At 39.3% G+C, this 23,790-nt stretch overlaps 1 protein-coding gene and 1 non-coding gene across 3 annotated transcripts in view; one reads left to right on the top strand and one right to left on the bottom strand.

Moving 5' to 3' along the window:
- The window catches only part of RASGEF1B (RasGEF domain family member 1B), a 634,161-nt gene that overhangs the window by 303,473 nt on the left and 306,898 nt on the right, over positions 1-23,790 (top strand). The gene's annotated exons all lie outside the window — the stretch shown is intronic.
- On the bottom strand, positions 21,230-21,324 carry LOC119471583. The gene has a single exon (XR_005200650.1). It is a non-coding gene; the product is annotated as a small nucleolar RNA SNORA8 (small nucleolar RNA).

Genomic DNA, 23,790 nt, shown 5'->3' with positions numbered 1-23,790 from the left:
AGGGAGGGGAGCACTACACACTGGGGTCAGTTGGGGGAAAATAGGGGAGGGACAGTGGGGGGTGGGAAGCTGGGGAGAGATAGCAAGGGGAGAAATGCCAGATGTAGGTGACGGGGAGGAAGGCAGCAAATCACACTGCCACGTGTGTTCCTGTGCAACAATTTTGCATGTTCTTCACATGTACCCCCAAACCTAAAATGTAATAAAATAAATAAATGGGGAAAAAAAATAAATAAATAAATAAAAGAGAAAGAGAAAAAAAAATAATACAAATAAAAAGCAATAGAGTATAACAATTATTTACATAGCATTTACATTGTAGTAGGTATTCTAAGATGATTTAAAGTGTGCAGGGGGATGTGCATAGGCTATATGCAAATACTACATCATTTTATATGAGGGACTTGAGTATCGCAGATTTTGTTATCTGTGGGGTCCTGGAGCCAATCACCTGTGGATGCTGAGGGACTACTCACATGTGGTGTGTTTGTGTAGAATTTACAGAGACACCTTGGTTATAAATAAGTTGAGCTCTACCTGCTTATATCCATTTCTCTCCATAGAGACTTCACCATTCTTTGTATGAGGGCCTAATTTGGCACACCCAGAGTGCACAGCATATATTAAGCAATAAGCAGGTGAATGAAAAGCTGTGTGGTGAAATGTGCCCTGTTTTCCATCTCCTCACTCCCCAAATGAGGAGTACTCAATGGCATAGTACTAAAGCATGTAACAATGCTGTCCTTTCCACTAGAGTTTTCTATTTGGAAATGATCAGTAGGCTGGTGTCCCACGAGTTGAAGGATGCTTAAAGAGGACTCCACACAGCTGTAAATATCCTGGGAGATCCCAAATCTGGCAGACTTCTGTGCAATCACATCTGCGTGCATACTTGTGATGCCTCTCATTACAATTTTAAATGATGAGCTTGTTTTTTAATGAACATAAATTGCCTTCAATAGACTTGCTGATTGAACACAGTAAATATTTTTCTGTGACACTAAAAATAGTAATAACTCTAGAAAGCACTTCTCCTTTCTGTTCTGCAAATGCTTATCTTCCTATAGCACATAACCTCTTGACTGTGGTCACTTAGACACATACATCCTTCTCACTGCCTCTGTGGCCATCTTCTTTACTAGAGAGAGTTCTTTCCAGGCCTAGTCAGATCCCATTGCCTTTAGTAAGGCTGAACTGGCCCAGGGGATCTGTTGCCCTTGGTGTGTGCCAGCATGTTGGGGGTTGAAGAATGCCTTTGGAAAAAGCTGCTGGATTTGGGACAGAAAGGGCCCTTTTATAACAGCCTGCCTTGTCACATGTCTGGGCTCCTGCACCTCTGATCCTTATGGCAAACGAACAGCTTGTTCTTTCCACACATTTTCCAGGACCTACCATCCCCTCAGGAGCTGCTCATGCAAATTATGTATGGCAAAGGTTGTCCTTCTCTGTCTTATTGTCCTTCTCTGTCATATTTTTCTGTGAGCGCTCATCTCTGCATTGCTGTGTCAGCAGTCTTGGCATAAGAAATAAAGATTCCCCACCATCTAGGCAGCAAGAATGTATTCCTGTACCATGCCCTTGATCGGGGAGAGGGGACTTATGTTTAAAAAAAAAAAAAAAAAAACCTATGCTTGTAGTTCCAGGTCTGATGAGCTATAGTAGCACTGAAAAAGTAGCTTTTTTTTTTTCCCCAAATTCATATTGAGGACAAGCGGATTAGAAACGGAAAATAAAAATCAACAGCTCAGAATAAAGTTCACAGATATTCAAAAGGACAGCTTTTAGACATTTCCCTTTAACATCACTCCATATTTCCAGGATACTAGTGCATTTCTATCTTGCCTAATTGTTTCAGAAAAATAAAGTGTTATTGTGCAGGAAGAACGAGTTTCTGTTGATTCTGCCACTTTGTTTTCTCACATTATCCCCTTAAAGTCAATATGTTCATATTTGGGTAATCTCATAGAGAAAATGTAGAAAATATTGCTAACATCTTTCCTTACTGTTCAAGGTAGTTTTCATGATGTAGATAAATCTCCCTTTGTGGGAGTGGGATAGGAAGTGGGCTGGAGCAGGAAAAGGGTTTCAGGGCTTCCTAGCTCTAAGATATGGCTTTCTCACTGCTGTTACAGTGTCACAGGAAAGGGCTTGCCCTCAAATAGGCTGCTTAGGAGCAAAGAGGGTTCTTGTCAGAGAGGCTGCTGCTGCTTGGGAAGGAAAGGAGAAGAGCTGTGAGTCCATCACCCTGTTGGCAGTGAGCCTGGTGGTTGCAAAGGGAAAGGATCCATGCGCAAAGCACAGGGGCTACACTTTGATTTCTGAATGGTACCCTTCTGGCAGCTCTTCCCTGAAGCTAGATCCTCAGGAGCTAATGACATAGACTTCCAAATGTTTTGTAAAAACAGGCCTGCTATTAATGCGTTCAAGTAAAATAAATTTATTATTCAGATTGCTAAGAAAATGACATCCCCATAATTATCTTTCATTTTCCTGTAAATGTGCAAAACACTCTATGGTGTTTTAAAAATTTTCGACCTTTGTATAATGCTAAATGAAGGCCCCAGGCTTACTGACTAGCTCATTGAAAAATGTGTTCTTCAGGCGTTATTGTGAGGAATGCAAATGAGGATGCATCTCAAGGAAAGGGAGAGGATGGAATAGACCAAATCCTACTACGCAGCTCTGCTACATGTTTACCGGTTACCAGTTCAGTGAGAGTGATAGGACTGGACTAACAATAAACCTAAAGAGTCTCCCCTCACCCAATATGTAGAAGAACATATGATTAGAATGGGTTCTTTCCAACTGCATCCAACCAGAACAGTAAAGAAGCAGGTCTGAGAAATACTAGCCAAAAGAGTATTTACTCTCAGTAAAGAACAGAATCTAAAGGAGAGTTTCACAAGGAAGGAGATACAAACTGTTGTGATACTGGGTGCAGCAAGGCCCCATGAAATTAGGGCTGAGAAATGTCATTGGATTGGTTGATAAAGAGGCCCTTGGTTGACCTCAGAAAGACAGTTTCAGGAAAGTGGTTAAAGTACTAGAAGAGTTTTAAGCAAATGGAGAAATGAATTTGTGATAAAGAAATAGAGATGGTGCCTATGGATTATTCTTTCTAGGGGTTGCTCAGGAGAAGAGGAGCAAGCTAGGGAAATTGGCCGGAGGGAGACATTGAATTAAAGGAAGGTTTTTATTAATTGAAAAGCAATGAGAAAATTTGGAGGTTGAGAGGAAGGAGCTATTGAAAACAAAAGGTTAAAATACAGGAAGAAAATGCATGGAGAAGCCCCAGAGAATACGGGAAAAGATGAAAATTGGTGCACAGAAAGAGAATGCCTGGTCCTTAGTGATGACAGGAAATGAGGTTGGGAAGAAGCATGACTATGGATAAATCTGGTGATGGCGAGGAGGAGGAAGTTGAGAATAGACATTATGAATTGTCTCTATTTTTCTTTATGTCAGAGGCAAACTCATCTCCTGAGAGCAGCAAATAAGGAGTGGGGTAAAGGGCTCTAAGATAGGGTTGAAATATCCCCTTTGTGAAATACAAGAGGAAATTCACCAGCTCAGGACAAGGAATTGATAGGTGGTGTAGCACTTGATATGATAGTAAACTTTTGCAAAGGTAATTTATGATCTGGCAAGAGGAACACAGAAAGTAGGTGAAGAAAGGGTTAAAGAATTTGAAAAATAGATACCAGAAAAAAGGTTAAGTGGGTGAAGAAGTTAAATATTCCAGCTGGTAAGGAGTTTAAGTAATGACTTGTTGGGTTAGTCCTGGAAGAAGGAGCTGATGCTAAGAGGAGAAAAATCGCAAGTCAAGCCACATGAGATCTGAAAGAAATGTAAAAGCAAAGGATTCAGATTTAGGAATTTGAGAGCTAGTGAGATCACATTTTGTGTTTAGAAAGTAAAAGTTTTGAGTTTAAGATTTTGGAGATGAAACGTTCCAGGTGAAGAAAAGATCATGGCCATAAGAAATGCCTACTCCAGCCAAATGGTGGGTAAAAGCAATTGATCTTTTTTTCCTAAAGGCAAAGGTTAATTTTTTATCACAATTTACATGGAAAATGAAGTGAAATCTCGGTATGAGAAGTGACCAGGCAGGACTGAAGTTGCAGATCTGCTTAATGATGATTAATGATGAAAAGCTTTTCCCATAGGAAAGAGTGTTTTCTTAATTGCTTATTTTTGTGCATGGTTACTTAAATAAAGGAAATGGAGAGCCTGGTTTTTCTTTCACTTTTAATGTCAAATCTCTAGGAGCTGAAGAAAAAGCAACACACACGTGATTGCTGCTCTGAATAATAAATTCTCCCTCAGTGCTACCGAATTTCAAATAAGTTGTGTTGCACTTAGGATTGTTCTTTTAATAAAAATGTGTTTATTAACATATTCTGAGCAACGTAGTAAACTTTTGTTTGTTGATATGCCAGGCCTTTTATTAGCCTCTCCATGCATGTCATAGGATCCGTTTTCTGCTCATCAAAGCTTTATGCTTGAATCCCTCATAAATGTCATAAGATATGACATTTATATTTATAATACATTTAGAGAGTTTTGCCTTCCAGCACTGAGGGAAGAGAGTAGGAGGCTCTACCTTTCAGTTCTACAAGTACCAAAGCCACTAAAAGCAAGATTAATGACTAGAACAAATTGAAATTTTGGATGACAGTTGTCATGGAAAGTTTTAAAATCTGTAAAGATGTCTCTCAGTGAAATGCTGTTACCTAACTAGCTCAGATTTAGTCTTTGTTGTAGTCTGTTTCATGCTGCTATAATAGAAAACCTGAAATGGGGTCATTTGTAAAGAATAGAAATTTATTTCTTACAGTCCTGGGGGCTGGGAAGTCCGTGATCAAGGCACTGGGAGATTAGGGCCTGGTCTGTCTGCTTCCAAAATGGAGCCTTGAATGGTAGATCTTCCAGAGAGGAGGAACAACATGTCCTTACATGGCAGAAGAACAGATGAACAGAAGAAGGGGACCCCACTCCCACAGCCCTTTTTTATAGCAGCATTAATCCATTCATCAGGGCAGAGTCCTTGTGACCTAAACACCTGTAATGTCCCATCTACCAACACCATTGCATTGAGAATTAAGTTTCTAACACATGAATTTTAAAATTTTACATTCAAACCATAGCAGTCTTTACATTTTGTGTTACTATTTACTTACTTTGAGAACAAAGTTGATAGGAACATAGAAAAGAGATAAGACAGCTTAAAAATAATTTATGTAAGTTTAAAACGTCGGTAAGGCTGATCTATTTGGTTTCTAAGACTCAATTACTTTACTTTTAAGTGATTTGTTAAGCATGTTAGGTCTTAGATTGTGCCCTGGAAATTGTGCATTAAGAACTTTCCAAATTATTTATGGTACAGTCTTATTCCTCATAGCTTTGTCTTAAACACTGTATGGAAAAAGCCATAGCAACTTTACCTGAGCGTGGCTTAGGTTGGCTGATGAGGAAATGAGACTGCCAGAGTACCATGAAACATCAGTGTCTCAGAGTTAACTTTAAAGGGCTGGAAAATAGCCTGCTATTGTTTACTTTTGCCTGATTTCATGTTATACATTGCCAATGATGCCACTGTCAGAATTTTTTTTTTTTTTTTCTGAGATGGAGTCTCGCTCTGTTGCTCAGGCTGGAGGGCATGGCACGATCCTTCAGCTCACTGCAACTTTCCCCTTCCGGGTTCAGGTAATTCTCGTGTACTAGTCTAGATTAAAGAGTTTAGTCAAACAGGATGCACAGAGGAAACACAGGAAAGCCAATACAATGTTGTTCGATGGAGCCAGAAAGGAGTGGTGAGCAGCAAGCATGATTGTGCAGCTGACTCATGGGCTGCCAAGGGGACAAGTTGGCCCAGCACATGTTGGCCTGCAAGCTGTGTGGTACTCTCTTCCCTCTAATCCTGCAGGTATCTTGGAATCTGGAATCTTTTCAAATAGATTGATATTCCATATGGTTGATGCTATGGTCTGAATGTTTATATCCCCCCCCAAATTCATATGCTGAAATACTAACTACTGAGGTGATAGAATTTGGAGGTGGGGTCTTTGGAAGCTGTTTCTGCTCCATGAATGGGATTAGGGTCTTTATAAAAGGGAACCCAGAGAGGCTGCTAGACCTTTCCACCAAGGGAAGACATAGTGAGAAGGTGCCTTATATGGCTCTCACCAGTTGCTGAACCTGCCTGCCTTTTGACCTTGGACTTTTTAGTTTCCAAACCTGGGAGGAGGAAATTTCTGTTGGTTTTAAGCTACTCAGCTTACGGTATTTTATTATAGCAGCACAAACAGACCAAGATAGGTGCACCAATATCTCTTACAACTGGCTGTTATTCTCACCTCTCCCCCAGACCACTGTTCAATATCAAAGCATATGGATCTGCTCTTAACCGACAATACTGGTGATCTAACCTCTAGTCCCTGATTTCTTTCCATCCAATCCCTATCAAAATCTTCATTGCAAGAAATAATTATGAAGTAGCATTTGTGAATGTTACAGACCATGCACTCCTCTAGATAGAAAAGTTTTTCTGTTGGATTAAGAAGACCATCAGAGAACTGTCTACCTCTCTATGGAAGTGCTTTAGCTTCATTGCACTTCAGTTTGAACTGCTCTTGGGTTTTAGCACAGGCTTTCCTAAACAACAGCTGGGCATCCTTTGTAATTGATTTTACTGTGGGATGTGTTTAATGACTTTGTCCACCACACCCCTAATGTCCCACAAGAGATATTGCTCTGATATCTCAGTACCAGGAAAACCCATGTTACCGTTAGTGGTTGGTTAGTCTTCCTTTTAAGGATATGATGTATCTTTGTAACATTTTTTTTTTCTGTTTTGCTTTAGCCATTAGAAAGTTAGAGCTTAATTGGGAACATAGCTCTAAAAACCATAATGCTAATTTTATTCTTTATTATACTCTCATCCACTTTAACTTTTACACCAACTCCTTTAAGGATTGCATGTCCTTTTGTGATCCGTATAGTAAGAAACCAACAACATTTCTCTCTAACATAAAAAATTATGATACAAAGTCTCAAAGCTTTGTAAAATAGTAAAAATACAGCTCCTGGTGCTCAAAGACAATGAAAGTAATGAGCTCATGACTAAGGATCCCATGAGTGACACTGGCTTAGTTCAAAGTATATGTACATAGCAAAAAATGTCAGCTGTGAAGCTTTGTGCTATTTATTTTAAGCCAAAAAGACATGGCTAAACTCAGTGTTCCCCGGAGTGTGCTCTACAGAACATTAGTTCTTTGTAAAGGGTTCTATGATCAAATACATTTGAGACACTAGAGGAATATATGTAGTTTTTTTTTCAAACCTAAACTGCAGGATATCTGGAAGTTTTTTTTAACATACTTGCATTATGAATCTCCAGGACACAGACTCTATGGTACAGGGTTTCCAAATTTATTTGACCATTTATTTTTCCGGGAGCATCCCCAAGAGCTAGTTTTCTTTGAGAAATGCTGGGGTAGAATAATGCCATAATAATAATTATCATTATTACAAAGGACTATTTCTTTTTAAACTATACAGGGCAAAGACCCAGATATTTATTGCTGGTATTCTTAATTTCTTGTTTTAAAATCCAAAGTGCCAATGCACTAGGAACAAAAGCAATGAATATTTTCATAAGCCAATGCAATGATGTTTTATGGATTTATTTAATGGAGTCTTCTATACTTAGATTATTTCTTCTTAATTTAATGTTTAAGGTTCTTAACTATAGAACAATATGCTGCCAAGGTGGAATCCTTGGCAGCATGCTGATTTGATGACATAGTTGCACTTTAGGAGGGCATAGTAGTGAAGTGATTGGAGTCTAAAATCAGATGACCTTAATTTATGGCTCTATTACTTACTAGATATGTGATTTACTACATATGTGACCTTCCAGAAAAGTTTCTTAAATTCTAGAAGCCTTGATTTGCTTTCCTGTGACATGGGGATTATAATATATGTACCTCCTAAAGTTGTTGTGAGGATATTAAATGAATTTATATGTATATATTATGTGTGTATATGTATGTACGGTGTTTAGCACAACGATTTTCATATTGTAAATACCTAATGAATTTGTAACTATGATGATATTTGTTCATTCAGCATTTATTGAGCACCTGCTAGGTAAAGGGTACTACATTGTGTATGCAGATACAAATATGAATGAGTCATAGACCTGTCCTTGAATAGCATGCAGTTGCCAAGTAGACAAATAGCAGACAGTTATATAAGTGTGTAAAGTGAAGTCTTTATGGATTAATAATAAATATATGTACTCAAATAGTGCAGTTGCAAAAGAGAGGATTGTCAGTTTTAGGGGGAAGAAGCTGGGAGGTGGCTTGCACAAGGATTCACTGTGGATGCCATTTTTGAGGTGAGTTTGAAAAGGTAATTACGTATTTGCCAGGAAGAGGACAGTGAGGCCAGGGGTCCTGGCAAGAGATTTACGAGCCTGAACAAAGGCAGAATAAATTTAGGAAGCTGCAAGTAGCTAAGAAGAGCTGCATATGGCACATGCAGGTCAGGAGTGTGATGAGAAACCCTGTGGCAGGGCTTGGCAGTGGCTAGATCATGGAGGGTCTTAAATCCCAGTCAAGCCTTTGAAGTTCCCTAAGCAACAGAGAGTGATTGAGGAATTTAAGCAGTAGAGTAACTGTATCAGATTGTTTTAGATCAGCACTGCTCCAGGTGTGGCTTGTGTATTTGCTGTGTTAGCATCGCCTGAGAGCTCTACTAGAAGTATAAATGCTCAGACTCCACCCAGAGATACTGAATAAGAGGCTCCAGGAAAGGGGCCCATGTTTTCGCAAATCAGGTGACTTTTTGAATAGTATTAAGGTTGAAGAAGCACTGTTTTAAAATCATCATTCAATGCATTTTATAGAGGGTAGACTGGAGGCTCTCCAGTTACATGCAGGGAGATTAATTAGTAAAGAGCCATTGTCCAGGTGAGGAATGATGGCAGAATCTGAAATAAATTAGCACAAGTGAAGGAAAAAAGGAGACATAATACAAATATAATAAAGTTTACTTTATGGAAACTTAGTCCCCACCTGGATATTGTATGGGATAAAGGGATGATTCTCAGGTTTCTTGCTTTAGTAATATAATGCAGTATATGCATTAAAATAGGAAATACAGAAAGAATACAAGGCATTTTGTTTTGTTTTTAGGCAGTGAGAGAGCTAGATTATGAATTTTGTTTCCAACATATTAGAAGTTCCTGTGGGACATCCAGATGGAAATGTGCTTATTATTGACTGCTGGACCTATGGACCCAATGCTCAGCAATGAGGTCCTGACCAGTGTTATAGATTCAGGAGTCATGAACATCCAGCAGGGAGGTGAAGCAACCACAATGGATGAAATTGGAAAGAGATCTGAGTATAGAAATGTGGGTACAGCAGATATTTTCATGGGCCTTTATTATTGTTATCTCTTTGATCTTACCTTATACTATTTCCTCTCAGCAGTACATACACTAGTCAACCTAACCTACTTGAGATTCTCTGGATACACATTCTGTCTTAACCTCTAGCTTTTTCATAAGCTTTTGCTCTGCCAGAAACATTCCTTGCTCACTCTGGGCCTAGCAGACTCCTGTTGATCCTTCAAAACCCACCTCTAAAGCAATCCCCTCCCCAGGAATGGTACCACTTCTAGATGCTTTCTTAGAGTTATCGTGCTAAATAAAATGGACTGTTTGTCTCTCTGTTCCCTTTGTGCATAGTTCCTGCTGGTAAGGTCTGTGTCTAGTTCAACCTTTCACCTCAGTCCTGGAAAGGTGCTTGACACATAGCAGATGATCAATAATTAATCGCTGAATGAATGGTCAGAGGAAGAAGGGTTGCTAAAGGAGCAATAAGGAAGTATGGTAGTAGAAGTAGAAGGAATATAAAGAGAGAGGGGTAGCATGGAAACCAATAAAGGAAGTTTCTAGAAAGAAACAGTAATATTGAGAGCTTCCAAGCAATCCTGTGAGATAAAGAATTAAAATACTTACAGGATTTGAATATTAGGTCAGTGATGGCTTTTATCAGGGTGGCTTCAGTGGAGTGAGCTCAAAATAGAAATCAGAGTTGTAGAGTTTGAAGAACAGCTGGGAGGTAAAAGAGTGGAACCTAAAACTATGAGGAACTGTCCCATGACAGGAAGGATGGAAGAAGGAGATGTAGTTCAGGAGAGGGTTCTCTGAAGTGAGAGATGACTTAAAATGCATGTGCTATGCTGTTCAATATGGCCTGACATAATAAAATATCCAATATAAAGAAGGAGGGAGAAGCAATGATAACTGAATAAGCTTCCAGCATAGAGGAAAGGGATCAAGCTTCACGAAGAAGGATTAAGATTGAAATGGAAGAGGGCCTGGAAGGGGCAGAGATGAGTTGGATATAGACAAGTTTGTAGGGGTGGGAGGAGGAAGCTTATTTAGGGAGTTGAATATTGATAGCTTAATTTTCCCAGTGAAATAGTGAGCACATTTACCTGGAATGAAGCTGTGTGTGTAGGAGGTGGCTCAGACAGGGAGAGAGGCCTGGGGAATTTATACCTGGAGGGGAGTGACGTGACTTGGAAGACCCGGCAGATGGAGCTGACCAAAAATACATTATTATTTTTCTAAAGGAAGTCCCATCATCTTAAAATGAGATTCCCTTATGAATTGTAAAGGTGTATTGATTTTGACAAGAACTTTTTATTGAATATATAGGAAGTGCTATGAGGTCATTATTGATTTATAGTATTATGCTTCAGTATCTCTCACTAAGGGCAAATTATTTTTAAAGGACAGTCCTTCCAGAATTCAATGAATGTTATTTGTCTCATCTTCTAGCTATTTATACACTATGTAAACAACCTGAACTTCTAATAACAGTGCAATCCATGTGAGATGCCCACATTACAGAAAGAAGAGAGAAGAACCCAACCATGTTATTACTTTTGTTGAGTGTTTTACATTCTTTAGTTAAATGCTTGAGCAAGCCATGCTGTGCTGTCTTGAATTAACTATTAATCAGTATTATATATAAAGATATACACCTTAAAATTATGGTTTTATGTCTCAAGTGGCACCACAGTATCAAACACTAACACTTACTGAGTTCTTGTAAAATAGCATAATATTTTGCTGCAAGCTTTTCTAATATAATCTAATTTTAACTTGACAATAATTCTGGGAAGTAGTAAATATTTAGATCTTATTTATAGATGAAGAAATTGTGGCTTAAACTGTGTACCTTAATAGAACTGGAAGACTTTATGTTAAGTGAAATAAGCAAGTCACAGAAGACAAACTTCACAGGTTATCACTTATTTGTGGGAGCTAAAATTAAAATAAACTCAGGGAGATAGAGAGTAGGATGATGGTTACCAGAGGCTGGGAAGGGTGGTGGGGGGGGTGGAGATGGGGGAAGTGGGGATTGTTAATAGGTACAAAAATATATTGTACCTAAATAGAATGACTAAGATCTAGTATTTGATAGCACAACAGGGTGACTACAATAAACAATAATTATAAAAATAACAGAGTATAACTGGATTTTTTATAACACAAAGAAATGATAAATGCTTGAGGTGATGGATATCCGTTTACCTTGATGTGATTATTATACATTCTCTGCCTGTATCAAAATATCTCATGAACTCCAGAAATATATATACCTACTGTGTACCCACAAAATTAAAAATAAAAAAGAATAAAAACATGTGTCTTGCTTTACTTTTAGCTTGCCATTCAAAAAGATGTCAAGTTTAGAGGTGCTGATATTTAGCTTAGGAATCTGCATTTTAACAGCAATTTTACAACGTTTCGAGTTTTAAAATTTAACAACACTGAATAACTAGATAGGAAGGTTAAAAGTCTAGGCTAGCATGGCCTACCTACTGTGTTCATGATGGACAAAAAAAAGGCATGTGTGCCTTTCTGTTCCCTTCTATGCCCATTGCAGACATTGATAATCAATTGTAGCACACATTCTCAGAGACTTTCACAAGAGAGTGCTCCAGGCAGTCACTACCAATTGATTTTCCACTCAGAGGCTAATATACCCAATTATTTTGTGAATCACCTCTGGTGGACAGAATGCCACTTCAAATCCTCCAAGAAGCAGCCAAGATGGGATAAGACTTACAAGAGTTTTATTGGAGGAAATGCCTGGGAAGATGAAGAGGAAGGGAGCAATAATAGGCACAGAGAGTTTTCGGACTACAAGGCAGGCCTGACACCTATCAAAGGAGAGTGAGATGGAAGAATTGGGAAGATAGAGTCCCAGACTGTAGCACAGCTCTAAGTTTCAGCTAGGATGATGGGTTCCCTGAGGAAAAGTGTTTCTTAGAAGAATTCTCACTGGACAGCAATGGGCTGGCACTCATACCTGCCCTCTTACCATGCTCACTTGCGGGCTGTGAGTAGTCTGGGGGAAGCATGGCTTTAGAGTGGTAAATTAAAAGGATGGCTGCTGGAACCTACAAGCCAATCATGTTCCCCGCAATAGGTTCTCCTGGAGACAATCTGACCTTAACTTCCATGATAACCACAAGAATCCTTGGAAATATCTTCGTGGATCCGCTAAAGATCAGATATGAATTCTGATTGTGCTATCAAAGCTGGCCATTCACAGAGCCACTGAATATTCCTTAGCAGCCAGAAGATTAGAATGACAGTTCTCTTTCCTAGAATTGTGGCTCATCCTCCTGAGTTGTTTGTGGCGGCCTTGATCTTCTCATCATCAATCCCTGAGGAAGAGGAGGAAGTGCCAGCTACCCATTTTTTGTTTGCCAGCTGACCCCTGCTCTTATCTCTTAATCTAGTAGGAAACAGTGTTTCACTTTCACTTAGTAAAATCTGTCCTCTTTGTTACAAGGATTGTAAAAATAATAAAATATGATTAAAACAATAGTATCTACAAGAAATACATTTAAGATGTTCAAATATTCCTTGAAATTGTAAATATAGAAATGTCTATACAACTGACTGGCATTCTCCTAAATCATAACTCCATTTATCTTTTTCATGTGATGCATTTTTTTCTTAATAAAGAAACAAAGATTTTGCCACTCAAGGCTTACTAACAATAAGTAGCAACTCAGCAAAGTTGTTTGAGCTGGTAACTAAATTTATTTACTAACTGAGTTCCTCCTGTACACCACTCTCAGAGCATGTGCAATTCAAAATGTACTTGGGTAAGATGACATGTCGTCACACATTGTAATGATGACAACAGTCACAGCTATTAACTACCTCTAGTGATTGCCCAGTGAGTGCCAGGGCACTGTGTCTGAAAAATATTAATATCAGATATTTATAATGACCCTGTAATTCCTTTGTTTTCCTTCTCTCTGAAAGGCAATAGTGCACTATTGCCTTTCATAGAGAGATTAATAAGGAATAAGGTTGCCAAGGTCAGCAAGTGTCAGAAGAAGGATTTAAAGCCACATGCCATTTGGCTGCAACTCCTGAGTGGTTAATTACTATTTGGAGTTACTCAAAGAGTCAAAAGCTGTAGCTCCAATCAATTTACACCAGCGGTCTGTTGGATGTAATATTATACATCGCAAATTTGAAGCATCAGATTTGCCTTTTAGGCTAGACACAAATATGATTCAATACACATAATACACATACAGCTAAGGCAACCCTTACCTAAATATTGCAGTTGTGCTCCACGCTTCAAGGCTAGCCTCAGAAAAAAAAGTATGTGTTTTTTTTATTATGTTTTTTTTTAAAATGAGACTTCTCTAATGTAGATTAGAAGTAGAGAACAATTTCTTCTTCTTTTTTTTTTTTTTTTTTTTTTGAGGCAGAGTCTCGCTCTGTCACCAGGCTGGAGTGCAGTGGCATGATCTCAGCTCACTGCATGCCACCTCTGCTTCCCAGTTTCAAGCAGTTTGTAGAGAACAATTTCCATATTTATCTCTTATTAAAGTTGTCTTTAGGCCAAAGATAGTGTTCTAAGTTACAGGTATGCAGACACTGTGTCTCTGGAACATACAGGAAGCTCCATGTTGACATTGCATGAGAGATTGCTGACACATTCAACAGCTAAGAAAAATGTGATATTCATTTAATTGGCGATCATAGGCAAGAAATAATGTAGCAACTTCACTTAAATTAAGCTGGAAAAAAATCTAGAATGTCATATGTCCCAAATCTGCTCAGTAGTCTGCACATTTGGGGTTGAAGGTGGTTCTTTGTGGATCTGATTTTCCTAAAAACACAGAAAGAGGCAATGGGCTTAGCCACTGAGAAGAGGAAATGAAAAGGAACATTTGACCATTATTTTTTTTAAAGCTTTATTGTAAGGCCTGGAAAAATGTGTGTGGCAGATCAAAACAGAGTTTGGGTGACAGCCCTCTGTGGCCACCTGGCTGTGGGTGATTGGTCATCAGATTAGATGAGAAAAACATCTTCCAAAAAATGAAGAGTTAGCCTACAGGAGGTCACAGGAAAGTACCCGATGTGTGGGAGGCTGCAGACAGACCATAAATTATGTGCATGAAGAAAGAATCAAAGGAGCACATTTTAGATGTTGTCAGGGTCTAATGAAAGGTCTCTTTAATCAAGAAAGGCAGACATCCCTCTAGGGAGTCAGTTGACCCTTCAGACACTGGTAGCTCAGAAGACACATTCAGCATTAAAGATATGGAGAAACCTACTTTAATGCATAACCTGATAACATTGAGCACCTCCAGAAAGTGAAACACCAAATTTAGAGTTTTGAGTTACAAGGCAAGTCTCTCCAGGTTAAGTGTAAGGAGTGAAAGCTGCTAAAATTTGGATAAATACAATGTAATGGCCCTTTGGGAAAGTAATCAAAAATATATGATATGGTTTGGATTTGTGTCCCCACCCAAATCTCATGTTGAATTCAAGAAGGAGCCTGGTGGGAAGTGATTGGATCATGGGGACAGATTTTCCCTTTGGTGTTCTTGTAATAGTGACATCTCCCTTCTCTCTCTCGTGCTCCGCTATGATAACATGTGCTTGCTTCCCCTCTGCCTTCCCCCACCATTGTAAATTTCCTGAAGCCTCCCAGTCATGCTTTCTCTTAAGCCTGCACAACTGTGAGTCAGTTAAAACTGTTTTCTTCATAAATTACATAGTCACAGGTAGTTTTTAATAGCAGTGTGAAAAGAGTCTAATGATGTGTCTTGAATTTTGAACTTCTTACCCAGTAAAATTACATGAGAATCACTATGGACTATATTTATCAGGTAGACATTCAAAGTGTTCCTGCTCGCTCCTTATTTTCCTCTCCACTCCCCCCTGACTCCCACTTGTATTTCCAAGCCAACAACTTACTGTAAATAACAATGCCAACAGCAAACATTGTTTGTCACTTACTGCATACAGGCACCGTTCTAAGTGTCTTACAAAAGTTAACTTGTTCATCCTTACAATAGCTCTTTATTATTATCCCTATTTTACAGATAAGGAAACTGAGTCGCAGAGAGGGAATTGATGAATAAAAAATAAAAAGAACAACAACAATAAAATGCCCAGCACCTAACACCTAATAGGGGAACAAAGAAATAGCACCACTGTTGTGAAAATACTGCTGACGGTTACAGTAACCAAGAGCTGCAGACAAAAGGTAGGAAGGGAAACAGAAGTGGGAAGAAACTAGAGGAACAAGTTAAAGGGGATTAAAAGAGACTAGTCTTGAAAGAAGATAAGAACTGGACCTAAAGTTTGTAAAATTCGGTGAATATTTGCTTACTAAAGGGTCTTTAGAACCGAGGACACTCTCTTAATCCTGAAAATAAAATACCTTTGTGCTACATAGTCAGCCTGATTATTATAAACCTTGAACAAGCCCTGGGAATAAAAGGAAGGAAGGAGAGGGGAAGAGACCACAGATGAGGAGGCACAGGAGGACACAGGATGGTGCTGCGGACTGTATGGGGATGGCCATCTGTCATGGTCCATAGACCCTCAGGGATTTGGCTCCCAAACCATCTTTTGTGGGGCCCTCAGAGAAAAATTAACCAGGCTCCCACTCCCCTGGCACAGCAGTCTATTGTTACACATATGTTCAAATTGAGACCCTGTTTTCCATGGGAAGCTGTTTTTCATTTCTGCATATGCAAGCCGAATCAGCCAACCACAAGAGGCCCAAGACCACTCCTAGCCTGTCTCTTTCCCTGTCACTGCATTTGCTTGCCTCTCTCCCCAGCCCCTCTTGCTGCCTCTGAAGCAGGTGCCTTCACCTGGAGTCCTATGGACTGGAAGTCCATGTGCCAGGCCAAAGGCTTTTTCTGCTTCACTGTTCTCAACCCCAGTCACGGAGGAGACTCTTGCCAAGAACTGGGCCAGAGAAAACACAAAGATGGTTTTCAACCAGGCAAAAATATGCAAACAAACTGGTTTGAAGGGAGGTGTCAAGCAAATCCACAGTCTTGGTTTCTGAACTAGAGCAGAGGGAGGGAAGTCAGGGATTATCTGTGGTTGTCCATGGCTCAGAAATGGAAGTGAAGGGGATTTATTGCCTTCTGTGTCCTTGCTAAGTCTGAAAGCTGAAAAATAAAACATGAATATTCTCAACTTTATCTAGTTGGAGTCCTTAAAATACAAGTCAGGTTAAAATTTATCTTCTCTCATTTCATAAGATGGCTGATGCAGCTTATCTTTTGAGCGCTTTACATAGCAAATACAGAAGGTGGGGTTATCACTCCTAATTTCCCCTCTGCTCTGATGTGACTTTGAAACCACCCAGATCTGCTTATTCTGCCCCTCATCTACTGGAGGAAGGAAAAAAGATCCTTACCTGCTTATTTTCCTATATCTCAAATGTTATCATCTCTTTAGTGAGGAGTTAGTCTCCTAAATCATCATACTGAGGGTATGAGATGTGTACAGACAGTAATCTTCCTGAGAAGAAAGAGGGGCAGAAATACCTCTCCCAGATGGTAATCATAGCAAACTGGGGCAGGCAGAAGGAAGGCTGTGTGTGTGTGTGTGTGTGTGTGTGTGTGTGCCCCCATCAACTTGATTGACAGCAACATCTGACTTGTCAATTTATTGGGTAAATCTTCAGGATTAACTGATTACCAGCCTCTATTTGGGCTTGTCTTTGTTTTCTCAATGTATTGTGAGACATTATGATATCTACATTGTTTAGCTTAACTGTAGTTCTCAATATGGGCTGCACACTGTTATTATCTGGGGAGCTTTACAACTTCTCGATGGGTGGATTCCTCCTCCAGAGAGTCAGGTTCAATTGGTCTGGGTGTGGCTTGTGCATCAGGAATTTCAAAAGCTCCCCAGGTGATTCTAATTTGCAGATGGGGCTAAGAACCAGGGCTAAGAACTGAAGGTTTAGAGTTACTTTCTAATGAGAAATTTAGGAAGATTCCTCAGGCTATTGTGTCAGATGAAAGGACATGTTATAGGGACATCATTAGTTAAAAGGAGAAGACACTGAAAATAAATATCTAAATGTAAGTCTTTCTGTTTACAAAACAGCAGCATCCATGGCTAGGAGTCTGTTAGAGGAGGCCAGTGAAAACACTTGATCTCTCCCAAGTTTTTTCTTGTCATTAATCTGTTTGTATCCATGAAAGTTATGGTACCCTTCTCTTAAACTTTAATACCCACTGATACTCAGGAAACCTGCAGGCCAGAGGTACAGCTTTATTAGCAATGTGTCCATTGGTTTTCCCTGGTTTTCAAGCAACAAAATAATCTCTACAAACAAAAACTCACTGTTTTCAGTAAACATCAAATAGACACCAAAGCCAAGAGTTTAGATCTGTCACCTCCAATCTCCGGGTGAATAGACTGTGAAGCCAGAAAATTATGCCACTGGAGACTTGGAAAAGAGAATGTCAGTCAGATTCACATTGTCTTTCAGCATCTTGGGACACTCAGGTAACTGTCAAGACATCTCTTGATTGTAGTTAAAGAATTCCCTTCCTTGTAAATCTATCAAATACTATCAGTGGTAACATATAGCCTTTGCTGAGCACTTGCTGTGTACTAGGCATTCTACTGAGGGTTATGTGTGGATTATTTTATTTAATCTTCACATTAATTGTAGGAATTAGATGATGTTTTCTCTATTTTACAGGTGAAGAAATTGAGGCTTTTTGTGGCCCTATGATGTGGTTATTATGTTGCTATTGGTAAATGTAAGGGCAATGATTGAAGCCTAGATCTGTGACTTCAAAATTCAAATTCTTATTACTGTTCCCCTTGCTTTGTAGACCTCCAGGGTAAGATAATTCAATTTTGCTTATTTCTCAAACCCTTAGATTATCCCTCCCTAAAAATTTAATTGAATTTTAATATAATTTTTTGGTTGATTTATTTAAAAATTAGGTTTTTTTGTAAGAGTTAGCCAGAGCATACATGACCATCAAACAACAGCTGAGTTTATGAGTAGGTACGGAGATGTTTCTTTATGCAATTTAATAAATCCCAAGAAGGAAACAACAATAAAATCCAAAGTAATAAACAGTTCTGGGGTTGCGCACAGTGGCACATGCTAGTAATCCCAGCATTTTGGGAGGTTAAGGCAGGATTGCTTGACGCCAGGAGTTTGAGACCAGCTTGGACAACAAAGTGAGACCCTGTCTCTACAAAAAAAAAACCAAAAACAAACAAACAAAAAACTAAAAGAGCTGCTGAATATGCTCACGTGTTGACTCATATCATTGGCGCTGTTATTTTGTCCACATCAAAGACCAAATTTAATACTTTATAAAATTTATTTTTCTGCTTTAGCTAATGGTTGTTATAACATTTTGCTCCTGTGTCAGAGATACCTGAAAATCTTCCCAAAGCTAATATTAGCAAGCAATATAAAACAGGACCAGGGTCTCTCTGCCTATTAATATTTGGGTATATTGGATGAAGACATGAGGCATGATGGTGTGAGGTTTTTTAAACACTGACTGTGTTGCTACAACACAAGTAAACGGTTACAGAGGACAGGAAGTCAGTAAATGAAGGTTTTGTTAATCTGCATTTGGCTGTGTGTGTCTACATGGCTTACACTCATTTCTGTCCTGCACATTTAGTGTGATGCCCTTACCTCTGAGAAGTCCTGTCATTTCAGTGCACTCTGAGTGAATGGCTTGCACTTCACTGCTGTCTGAGCTTCCTATTCTTCTGAGGGTCCTGATGTGAGGCTCTTCTATGACAGGGATGTTTATCTGGCCACTATAGAGCCATCAGGGGCTTTTCTTGCTTGGGACTCTGCACTTGAACTCAGTGTCAGTGGGTGAAGGCCATCCATGTGGATTTATGGAATCTCTAGCACTTCTAAAATATGTTGCAGCTTCTCAGTCCTATGAGACCAGTAAGCCTAGAGTGAATCAATGTCAAGCATAGGTTTATTTTCTTTTAAATCTTTTTCTCCTCTAAGGCCAAGACTGCATTTTCACTTTTCCAAATAAAGCATTCAGCAACCTATCTTTTAATGCTGTGGGCTCCTCTGACTTCTGGGCTCAAGGACAGAACAGAGTTGAGGAGGTGATGGGAGGAGATGCTCCTCCTCCTTTGTTGACAGAGCAGCCCATGAATTCACTGTCGTTGAACTTCAGGAAGATGCACATGGCAGAATGCTGGGAATGCCCTTTGATGGTGGGACCAGGTTTCGTTTCTTTCTGATTATAATATATATTATAATTTATATCATTGCATATGTATAATTATATATAGGTGTACTATAATATAAACTATAACTAAAATGAACTTCATCGAAATGCAGTGATAGGTACAAAACCTAGAGAGAGGCTAGAGTGGTCGGAAAGACATTGTGGGATTCACAAGGGCACTCCACAGCTCGCGCTTCTTCCAGGTGTGCAGTGCAATATAGAACTACATCCCATACTCCCTTGAATTAGATGTGGCCTTATGACTGTTGGGCCAATTAAGTAAGCATGGAAAAGAAACAGGGCTTTTCTGGGCAGAAGCTTTAAGAGCCAGTGCGTGCTTTGCAACACTCTCCTTTTCTGCTAGCGTGGTGAATGGGGCTGCCCCATCAGCCCAGGTCCCTGATGGAATCTCCTTAGTGACCTGCTATGGACATGTAGAGAGAGAGCAAGAAATAATCTGTTATTTGAAGCTACTGAATTTTGGGGTTATCCACATAGTCTGATTGGTAAGGAAATCATGTTAAAGCTCCTGTATTAAAGTGTAATAGCAATGTTGACAAAGGAAATCCCTTAAGAGGAAAGGACTTGAAGATTTCTTGTATGTTTGTTTTAATCTTAACAACTGTTGGGGCCAGTAAATGTATAGGACCTTTAAAAAAAGTGTTAAAATGCCCAGGACAAGCTCCATAAAGCCTCTGTTTTATTTTGTTTTTAATTATGGTAAATGTACATAACATAACATTTACTATTTAAACTATTGTATTTTTAAGTGTACAGCTCAGTGGCATTAAGTACATTCACACTGTTGTGCAGTCATCATCACCACCCATCTCTACAACTTTTTCATCATCCCAAACTGAAACTTCATGCCCATAAAAGAATAATGCCTCATTCCCTCTTCCCACTCTCTACCCACCCCTGCCCCTGGCTGTTTTCCTTTCCGTCTGTACAATTTTGACCAGTCTATATAACTCATACAAGTGGAATCATACAATATTTGTTCTTTTGTGTCTGGCTTATTTAAATCCTCTTTTTTTCATTTTTGATATAAAAGATTAGATTTCAGTGTTTGCCGGCAACTCCCATATCTATCTAGCTATTTCAAAGACAGTGTTTGCTCCAAGAAGAAGAGGGCTGACAAGAATCATAAGGACTGACTCTGGCTGTGGGTTGAGGTGGCTTCATGCTTTCCAGGCCAGAGGTCAGCAACCCTTCCCAGCTAAAATGCAAGTTCCAAGCCCTGTGCTTCCCTTGGGTCAGGGATTAAGGGTGCTTTCAAATCCAGCATGATGAGGTTCTGCCTTCTGCTCATATGAGGAAAGGATTGCCATAGTCTACAATTTGAGGGAGAGAGGCAGTTTTGATTTCTTTTAGTAGCAAAGATTGGCTCAGTGTCAGCAGATAGTTCTAGCTTTCAGAAGGGGTTGTGACAATGGGCACAGATCCTGAAGTCATATTCAGTCACCCTGTGGACCATCAAAGACAGAGGGGGTCTTGTTTATCATTCTTTTTGCTTGAAGAAAAGTATCTTGTCAGAGTTGTCTGGGGGTGTTATTACCTTTTTGGTGATTTCTTTTCTTTCCCTTTCTTTTCTATTCTATGGAAATATCATATCAATAGATACACCAGGATTAACATGCACAAAGCCATGAAAACCAGTGATGCCACATGGCACTGACTTTTGCATTGCTTTGCTTTGCTTTAGAATTGCCCTTGTAGAAGCACATGTGTAGTCTAAGATGGACATCAAAGAGGTGAAGGATGGTGGGAGGAGTGGGGTCAGAGGATGACAGGTGGAGGTACAAACCCAACTGCACTGATGTAGTCTTTGAATTCCTGTTCAGGAAGGCAGGCAGCCTGTGGAGGAGATGGGTGAGTCCTGGAGGTCCCTGCTGAAATCTAGCTTTTGCATGTTCTGTCAGATTTGGCCACCTGGAGATAATGTTGAAATCCCTGCCTTCTGTTCATATTGGAGTTTTTGGAAATGAAAAGAATCAAAGTTTATTTTTTTAAAGGGTCCTGAGAAATAATTGTCATCAAGGTAACAAAACTGTGCTCTGGTTTAGATATTTACTCAATAGATATTATCTTATGTGTCAGGCATTTTACTGGGTGCTGAGAATACAGTGGAAGAATAAACATGGTTTCCTCCTTTATGAGGTTCATAGTTCAATGAGGTGACAAGTATTTAATCAATAAGTCAATGAATAAGTATTTATTGAATGATAATTATGTTCTAGGCACAGGGGGTACTACAGGAAGCTAATTAGACACGAGTTATGTAAAACAAATGTCAAATTTTAACTGTAGTGATGGCTAGGAAAGAAAGGTGCCCTGGACCACAAGAGCTATTATGAGGGTTCACCATGGCCAGAGAGAGCTTGTTTGGTGATCTGGGGGACAGAAGAGTTCAACCAGGCAAGGGGGATAAGAGCATTCCAGGCAGAGGGAGCAGATTGTGCAAAGGCCCTGTGGAAGAAAGGATATTGGTGATAATGTGGGATGAATGGAGACCTTTGTGGTTCAAGTGGGGAGAGAGGAGATTGGAAGACAAGTTAATTTTGGGGGAGTAGCCAGGGGTCAGTCATAAAAGCCATCCTTATGAAAATGAGAGGAACCTAAGGCTTATCATTGCCTTTATTAGAATGTATACATCCTCTTTTCCTCCTCAGCTTATTACTATAGTTAAAAGCCTGAATTCTGGAGTTGGGCTGCCAGGGTTAAATGCCAGTTCTCCCACTTACAAGCTTTGTGACCATAAGTAAGTTACTTAACCTCTCTGTGCCTCAGTTGCCTTATCTGTAAAATAAGGAATATAATAGTACCTATCCCATAAACTTGAAATTAAATGAGTTTATATATGTAAAGTATAAGAACCATAAGCACCATGTAAATACGATGTAGTGTGATGATGTTGATGATAGTAAAGAACATCACTATTCAGGAGATATTTCCCAATTCATTTATGAATAAGAAATCCCTACCAAATCATATACAGAATATGTAAATGTTTGCATTATGAGCAGAGAAAACCTAAAACAAATTGTAGATCTCTTCGGTGTTCATTTATGGTATAGAAAAATGTGTTTCTCAAGTAAATAATCTTGGAAAAGTCCTCTCTAAAGCTGAGAATATTAAAATAAATGCTACTCTGCCTGGTGTGTATTTGAGGTATTTGAAATACAATCTATTCTTGATACTGATTCAGGTAATACTCTGGACTGAGGAATGGCAGAACTCAAAACCTTTCATCATTTTATCATTGACACAACTGAACAATCAGAATGGTAGAGCCAGAAGCAACCTTAGAGATTAGTCATTTGTTCTGATTTAATTGGTTTTTGGTTTCTGCATGAAGTGATCACATTAGACAAAAAGAGCTGCCAGCTTAAACATTTAATAGATAAGTAATTAATTTAACTGAGACACTTTTGTGAAAATCACAAATACCATCTGCGGCTTCTTCTTTGGAAGCTGGTAATGTGTTTTTGCTGAATGGCTTTTTGTTTTTATTTTTCACTATTCCTGAAAAAGTAATAGCAGTCTTACTTTGTACCAATAGATTTGGTAACATTGTGAGTTATCATGTCCTCCATTTGGGTGGCACTATATAATCAAATGAATAACATTTTTTTGAAAGCTTACTATGCATGAAGCCTTGTGGTGATACTTTTATATGATGTCATCTTTAATTCTCACAGTAATTTTATGGAGTCTTGGACAGGTGTTGGGCCCACTATTCTTGTATCCGGCCTCTCCCTCTGCTCTGTCAGTGTTGCAGGGAGACTGCAGCCTCTCCTGGCCACTGGTTCCAGGCCAGGTCTGGGCATTCAGGCACTGGTGGAGCTGAGGGTGGAGAGAGGAGCCAGTCTATTTCTCTGCTCCCTCTCTGCCTTGGGCTGCATCTTGTCTATGGCTTCAGCTCCCATAGGACTGGTAGGCCATGGTTCAAGCTTCCACTGGTGGATCCAGTGGAGGTTCCAAAATAACTAAGGCTATCTCTTCCCTTAGTCTCTCCATTCAAGGGATGGTGAAACTTCCTGCTCTTGCTCATGACTGGATTAGCTCATTGTCTGCTGTTTGGCTTATAATCTCCATCACCTGTATAACCAATTCCTTGCACTACATTCCCTCTATTAAAAATATTCAAAGTAATGTCTGTGTTCT

Source organism: Cebus imitator, unplaced genomic scaffold, assembly GCF_001604975.1.
Source record: "Cebus imitator isolate Cc_AM_T3 unplaced genomic scaffold, Cebus_imitator-1.0 Scaffold64, whole genome shotgun sequence".
NCBI classification, from domain to species: domain Eukaryota; kingdom Metazoa; phylum Chordata; class Mammalia; order Primates; family Cebidae; genus Cebus; species Cebus imitator.
The sequence above is the reverse complement of the archived record's forward strand: the minus strand, read 5'-3'. Positions and strand labels throughout refer to the sequence as shown.